The sequence below is a fragment of the Lygodium microphyllum genome, chromosome 15 (assembly GCF_053477565.2).
Source record: "Lygodium microphyllum isolate KBCC chromosome 15, Lygodium_microphyllum_v1.1.10, whole genome shotgun sequence".
In the NCBI taxonomy this organism is placed as follows: domain Eukaryota; kingdom Viridiplantae; phylum Streptophyta; class Polypodiopsida; order Schizaeales; family Lygodiaceae; genus Lygodium; species Lygodium microphyllum.
The window spans coordinates 89,450,410-89,458,696 of NC_141149.1; the positions used below are offsets into that span (position 1 = coordinate 89,450,410).

Here is an 8,287-nt window from a genome sequence, read left to right on the forward strand (position 1 = left end):
GGGGCAAAACTTGAGAAAAGTATACATCCTGATCTTATGTACGTTGTCGTACTACTGCGTATCGGAGGTGTGGAATCCACCAAAAAGTTGTGTGTGTGACATTTGTTACTTTGTATATACTTAGTCGTTGTGTTTGCATTTTGTTTTGCGCGGGCAATATAGTGGAGAGGGGGTTGGAGCAAGAGGAACTTATCTGTAATGCTCTAGTTGACATGTATGCCAAGTATGGAAACCTACCAGATAACTAATTATCCCCGCGAAATCTGCACATGAAACTGTCTCTTATTTGGGGGAGCTCGGCTTGCTTCAATTCAAAGATTTAAATTCAGACAAGAGTTCATTCCAATGAACCTATGCCAATCAGGTCAAAAGATGTGGAGAAATGCAACAAAAGTTACGTTTTCTAAAAGACCAAATGGCAAAAGCTAGCATACCTACTGCACCTCGATCAGCAACATGGAAAGACGTGGATCTAGATGAATTGGAGGTGAAGTTGACTAAACTTGAAACAGAGCTTCTCAAGATTAACTCCAACAGTGACAAATTGATGCGCACCTACAGTGAACTTTTGGAATATCAACTGGTGCTACAAAAGGCTGGCATACATTTTTTCTCTTGCCTATAGCAATGCAACTACACAACAGCGAGAGTTAGCCGAGTCCCCTTCATTTTCTAGGGATATATCCATGGACAGTTCTCTACTTTTAGAACAAGAAATGTAGACGGAGCCATCAAAACAAGCAAGGCTAGGATGCATAACTAGTTTAGTGGCCAAATCTAAGGCTGCAGCCTTCGAGCGGATTCTATTTCGTGCAACACGTGGCAATCTATTTTTCAAACAAGACCTAGTTGAGGAGCTTGTTGTAGATCCTGCAAGTGGGGAAAAGGTAGAGAAGATAGTATTTGTTGTTTTCTTTTCTGGTGAGTGAGCGAAGGTAAAGATTATGAGGATCTGTGAAGCATTCGGAGCAAACAAATATCCTTTTCCTGAGGAGATTGGGCGGCAATCTCAAATGATAGAGGAGGTGTCAACAAGGTTAGCTGAACTTAAAGCTACCATAGAAGCAGGTAATAGACATCGAGACAACATGCTCTCAGGGATTGGATATGACGTTGAGTTGTGGACTTATATGGTCTACAAAGAAAAAGCTGTTTATTATACACTGAATATGCTAAGCATAGATGTCACAAGGAAATGTCTGGTGGTTGAGGGCTGGTGTCCGATCTCTGCTAAGCCTCAGATTCGAGATGCATTGCAGCGTGCTGCTTTTGATAGTACTCTCAACTGGCAACCATATTTCAAGTCACTCACACAAGAGAGATGCCTCCACCCTAGTTCAGAACGAACAAGTTTACTGGGGCTTTCTAGGAGGTAGTAGATTCTTATGGAATAGCACAGTACCAAGAAGTTAATCCAGCCGTGTTCACAATCGTGACATTCCCCTTATTTTTTCTGTAATGTTTGGTGATTGGGGTCATGGAACATGCTTACTTCTTGCAGTTCTTTGGCTAATCCTGAACGAATGAAAGTATGGTAGTCAGAAATTAGGAGATGTCATGGTACTGTCTACAGTACTGGACTTGTTAAGACGCGCTCAACTTCGACATCATAACCACACGAAGTTTGGGAAATTATTACGAACTTCCAACCACCTTATTTTACTTAGTGGACCCCAGGGATAGAGATTTATCAAGAGAAGCTATTGTGGGGGGGCTGCTTTTCTGTAGGAAAAAGCAGCGTGTTGTAAGAATTTCCAAGGAAAGAGGAGGAGTTGTCGATTGGAGGAGTCGCAATAATTCACCTCTAACAATCCGTCATCACAGGATCAAATCAGATCACTGAAAATACTATTCGTGTGATGTTGCACAAAGATTCTTCTATGCGGAGGCAGGAATGTCCACTCTTGTGAAGGTAGGATCACAGAATTGAGAGCCAATAACCCCTATTTCATCGGTTACCAAGTTTGGGCTCGATACCCAAATTGGAGTCCCCTGTTGCAAGATCCCCCAATCCAATGAAGTGTCCTATGCTGGTTGACTAGAGGAGGTGACTGTCAATTAAAATAGGCAATAGAGGGTGGGGGGATAAGCTTGCAAGGTCCGAACCAAGTGACAGTTCTGACAGTGAACAAGGAAGCGAGGTCATTAATCTTTATGCAGTAAGTAATTTCAAAATATCAAATGCTCTAAGGAAAAAGCAGAGAATTGAGGAACAAAAGAGGTGGTGCCAGGAACAGTGTCAACAAAGAATTGAGAGAGACAAACCTGCTATCTCAAAGTAAGGTGGACAAGAGTATCAGATTCGCTTCTCAGGATGGAATGGTCTATATAGATGAAGCAGGAACAGAACAAGCATCTGAAGAAAAGAATCTCAAATTTGCTGAACTTCTTGGAGTCGATAATCTAGTGATCAAAGAAGGAAGAGTGGCCACAGTTCAGTCGCTCTTAGGAACGGGGTCTCTTCAACTTGCAGCGGCCTTCATCCAACGATACCTACTTGGAGCAAAAGTGCTTATTTCTTCTCCAACTTGGAGAAACCACAAGAATATTTTGAATGATGCTGGTGTTCCATGGTCAGAGTATAGATACTTTAATCCAAAGATAGTTGGTCTAGATTTTGATGGGATGATATCCGATATTAAGGCTGCTCCTACAGGTTCAATCATTCTGTTACATGGCTGTGCACACAATCCCACAGGAATTGATCCTACCCCAGAGCAATAGGAGATCATTGCTGATGTTATTTAAGAGAAAGGTCACACTGCTTTCTTTGATGTGGCCTATCAGGACTTTGCCAGTGGCAGTCCTTGCTAGGAATCTTATTTGTGTCTTATGGTGCTAGAGAGCTTGCTGGAGACAAACCTAGCTTTCTCAAAGTCATAGAACCCAGCAATAAAGCATTGCCATAGTGTATGTTATAGTCGTGCAGGGTCAAATAACTGTTGATCATAAACTTGCCTTTGATTTACTAGAACCAGTGATGCTACAGACTTGGATCCAACAACTCTTCACATTGTGAACAAATTTATTGAATAGGCTTTTGCTTCTTGTTCATTACATCACTTTGACATTATGTATATGTGTGGTTTTGGACACACCTAAGCATCTTTTTAACAAGACTCATTGTTCGAAGCTTTAATTGAGACTAAACTACAGTGGGCAGACTAGAATTGGTTTTCTTCTTTTGGGAAATCTCTTAGATGCATGTTAAATCAACAATCTTTGCATTCAATATGAAGAGTCTGGAGTTTATTGCTACATAGCCTGATCTCGCTTGATTGATCTTCTATCTTGGAATTTCTCAAGAATCTCTATGGTTGGGACTTTTCTTTCGAAAACTCTTCAACATCTTTGGTGAACCCGACGTGAAAGCATCGCATTTAAAAAAATTTCAGGATGGGAGATACTTCAGCATCAATTTTAGCCCCTTCTACGATTCCTGCTTTGTCCTCTACTTCAGCTTCATCATCGACTTCTGCTTCAAGTACCTCTATACGGATGATTTAAAGCAGATTTTACAGAATATTTCTATGTACATGCAGCTTCAAAATCAACAGACACAATTATATATGCAGCAGCAATAGCAGTTACATCAACAACAATTGTCTCAGCAAAGGCAACTATACTCGGAGCAAGAGAATGCAATCATCGTGACTAAGGTGATTGAAGCAGTTGAGAATGAAAAGAAGCTATTTGATGGTCATAATGTATCGGTTTATTTGAAGATGTATGAGATTAGGATGGGATTTTTTGGAGTACCAACAGGACTTATGAGTAAATACTTTCTTCGCCTTGTCACACCCATCTTGAGGGTAAAATTGACTGATCTTTTCCTTCAAAATTCACATTGGCAAGATTTTAAGAAGGCCTTGAAAGAGATTTTCTTGAGGATTTTGGGATGGCTACATGGCGGTCATTCTGAGTGTGGGTCTACATGCCAAACAAAGGTCTAGTTGCTTCAGAATTGATACGAGAATTTGAAGAGAGATATAGTTAGCTTGATGCTATTGAACAAAGAGCATTGGATGTTGAGAAAGTTGAGCTTCTCTTGCAAGCTGCAGATCCTGCTCTTCAAGAAGAATTAGGAGAGCTTCTTGAGGATCGCACAAAGCCTATGGGTCTTAAAACAGATTGGCAAGATGCCCAGAATGCGGTCTCGACTTTGACCTAGAGGCGGATATGGAAGACCTGCCTACAGAAGGAATCCATGACACCGATGCCGTCTTCTACTCCTATGTCTGCTTCTACCCCTGTCATTTCTTCTCTTCCTCAGCCAAATACTTGGCCTATGCTAGTGTCTACTATTTCTAATCCTCCTGTTCCTCCTGTTCCAAGACCGATGCCGGCTCCTTTTGCTCCAAAATCATCCACTCCTTCGGTTCCTTCCTCTCTTGATGACATAATCAAAGGCATAACGGATTTGACACTGGAGTCAATTAAAGCAAGAATTGGTGGGAAAATCGAAAGAGCAGTTTTCTTCGACCGCACCTACTATTTCTTCTAGTGCTCCTAGTGCACCTAGGAGAGATCGAAGATGTATTTGGAGTGATAGTACGGACCATCACCATTGCAAGGATTGTGAATCTTTTCAAGATGCAAGGAGGAAGAATTTGGTATTTTGGGGACAAGATGGCAAGATTTGGTTGACTGAAATAGGAGCTCGGCTTGCTACCAATTTTGGGAAAGGCCAAATGAAGAAATTAGTAGATGATATGGCTATGCGTACTTCTTATGTGGCAGCTAGAGGATATGCCTCTGCATATGGAGTCCAGATTGAGAAAGGTTCAGAGAGTCAGTCAGCATTATGGACCTATGCTATGGAGATGGCAAACAAGGGGAAAATTCAGCAGCTTGTTTTGACTAGTGCAGGTTCTAGCATCAGATCTGAGATAGGTTGGGATTCGCCTATTGACAGGTACACTATTTATGCCTACTTGGCTAAGTCTCAAGGAGCAGATGTACTTGTTGAGGAGAAGCGTAAGAGAGATGAAGAGAATCCAAATGCAACTAAAAAGATTAGAGGGGGTGAGACTAGGGCCAGAACGACAAATGGAAGATGCTCAAAAGAAAGAAAAGAGGCATGAGCTAGGATGCTCAAAAGAAAGAAAGTAGCCAGGATTTAGATTAATGTCTAATATTGAGACATCTACGGACATGAAGAAAATCTTTAATGACAAGATACTTAGCACTGAGGTGACTTTTACTATTTCTGAGGTTTTGGGCATCTCGAAAAGAGAGTTTCAAGATTAGTTCCAAGAAGTCCTGAAGAGAAAAAGACATACATTGCCTACTACTGATACACAGGGAGTTTTGATTGGGGAGTTGGATGAGGATGAGGATGAGGTTATGGTTGAGAATGCTTCTATTTTTCCACAGATAGAGAAGAGAGTTCAGCCTATGCATTATGCTGAAATTGATGAGCCTATTTTGGTACCGTGTAGTTATTTTTCGCGGAGTCATTGGGCTAGGGCAACTACTGAAACAATGGTAGAAATTGGAGAGAAACAGGTGCCTTATGTTTCTTTGGTGGATCATGGTTCAGAGATTACTCTCATAGTTTGTGGAGTTTATGAAAGTAATAGATGGCCTATGGATGCAGAGCATGGGTGACGTATGAGAGCCACCAACAATAGTGCATGTGATTTGTATGCTGCCTGTCCGAGTGTCAGGATTTCTATTAGAGATATAGAGGAGGATTTCCATTTCTTTGTGCAGGATTCATGCTCTTACCCCATAATCCTAGGATAGCCATTCATCAGAGAGATGCACATGGAGACGAAAGTAATGGATGATGGATCTGCTTATGCACGGATTCGCAGTAAAGATGGTATGAGAGCAATCTAGTTTATGACTCTGTGTGTAAACCATGCTAGAAACAGGGATACTCTTCGAGATGCGCCTTTGCACACTATGAGGGATTCTGGTTTTCATTAGGTACCGCTGTCCCGCGAGATGATGGTGGTATAGGCATAGGAGATTGGAGTTCTCGCCTCTTGGGAGCAATGTTTTCTCCTCCAATTTTTTTGGAATTTTAGCAAACAGTTCCATGAGTTATCAGAAGATTTCTAAGTTGCCTAGAGCTACCAGGCAGTACATATGTAGGAAGGTGAAAGATTTGAAAAATGCACGTATTTTAGAGGACAATGAGCATATAAATGGGATATATAATAGTATGGTTTGTGCAAATACGATGACAGAGATGGAAAATATACTGAAAACTGATATGTAGAGTTGTCATAGTAATGTATCAGTGCAATCCCTGGACATGTTTCATAAAATTTCTGATTTTGTGTCACAGATAGAGTTAGAGGCTGAGGTGACTCAGCAAAAAGTGTTGAGTGTTGAAGAAATTCAGCAAACACAGTTTTTGGCTAATTATGATCAGCCTATAGAGACACAGAGGGCTAAAAACTTTCAGCAAACAGAGTTTACTGCTAAAATATTTCAGCATCCAGAGCTTAGGGCTATTCCTATGCAGTCCATAGAGCAGAGGGCTGAGGATATTCAGCCCCACCAAAGGGCAGAATTGTTGATTTACAACATGAATTGAGTAATGTAGAGGATCATAATGAAGCCAGGGTTGACACAAAATACAAAATTATGGATAAGAAGATGAAGCTGACTGGAGCACTTTCACTTGACAGTGATCAACAAATAGAGAGGGCTGCCAAGCAGCCAATTTTGAGGAATCTAGAGCATATAGGCCATAAATTTTCAGCAGAGACTCTTGTTGAATAAAAAATTGAAAATGGTGATTTCTTGCTACCCTCAGAGAAGCAATGCTTTCAGGATATGCTTGAGCGACATGGAAGGGGGTTTGCTTTCTTTTTGGATGAGATTGGATGTGTGAATCCAGATATTGTTGCCCCTATGGTGATCTTTACTATTCCTCATATTCCATGGAACCTCCGACCTATTCCAGTGCCTAGGGCACACTTACCAAAGCTAGTTGACCTGTTGAATGAGAAAATCAGGATGGGAATCCTAGAGCCGCCATCTGCACCATACTCAAATAGGTGGTTTACGGTTCCAAAGAAGAATGGTACTCTCCGATTTATACAGGGCATGCAGCCACTAAATAGAGTTACTATGAGTAATGTTGGTATAGGTCCAATTGTGGATGAGTTGGCAGAAGCATTTGCTAGACGTGCCATCTGTTCTTTAGGTGACTTGTATTCAGGATATGATCAATTTCAGCTGGCCTTGGAAAGCAGGGACATAACCACTATGAGAACTCCTATTGGGCTTGTCAGGATGTGTACCTTGACTCAAGATGCCACTAATTCTATTGCACATATGGTGAATGCGATGCATAAGGTCCTTCGTGAGTACATACCTCAGCTTACCATGCCTTTCTTGGATGATGTGCCCATTATGGGTGTGCGGAAGAAGAGAAGAATGAGAGTCTAAATGAGCAGGGATGCAGATACTTTGTGGCTGATCATATTGCAACTTGTAAAAAGATTTTGGCCAGGTTAGAAGAAGTGAACTTGACACTATCAGGGCAAAAATCTATTTTTGGAGTAAATGAGGCCGTCATTGTTGGACATATGTGTGGGTATTATGGCAGGAAACCTTCACGTGCAAAGGTGGATGTTGTAGGAAAGATTACGGCGTATTGTTCTACCACTTCATAGGTACGGAGATTCATTGGAGCCTGTGTGTTTTACATGATTTGGATACCCCATTTTGTACACATAGCAAATTGTTTATATCACCTGCTTCAAAAGGGGCAGAAATTTTATTGGGATGAGAGCCACGCTAGAGCCTTGCAAAAATTGAAGAAGTTATTGCAGATTGCTCCTACTCTTAGGAAAGTGGATTATAATTGTGGAAGGCCTATTGTATTGACAGTTGACACTAGTCGAATTGGCATAGGTTGGGCTGTGGGTCAAGATGATGCAGATGGAAAGAGGTACGCTATTCGGTTTGGGGCGAAAGTCCTAAACGAGAGACAGAGGAGGTATCCGCAAATCAATAGGGAATTACTGGGAATTGTTACGGCTCTCAAATGTGACAATGAGTATTTTATTGGAGCCCCAATTGTGGTAGAGATAGATTGCTTGCCATTGATAGGTATGATTACGAGTTGCTCTACTCCAAATATAGCTATGTTGAGATGGATCGCATACATCAAGTCATTAAATCCCGAATTTGAACACATAGCAAGGAAGGATAATCCAGTGGCGGATATGTTGTCTAGAGCCAGATATGATGATGAGGAGACACAACTTGCAGAAGAGGATGATGCAAAAATTTCAGCCGCTATGGTTGATCATGTTTGTCA

The 8,287-nt window shown here is 41.3% G+C and overlaps 1 pseudogene; it reads left to right on the forward strand.

Moving 5' to 3' along the window:
• Positions 1–250: 250 nt before the first annotated feature.
• On the forward strand, positions 251–2,724 carry LOC148024750 (V-type proton ATPase subunit a3 pseudogene; annotated as a pseudogene).
• The last annotated feature ends 5,563 nt before the right edge of the window (positions 2,725–8,287 follow it).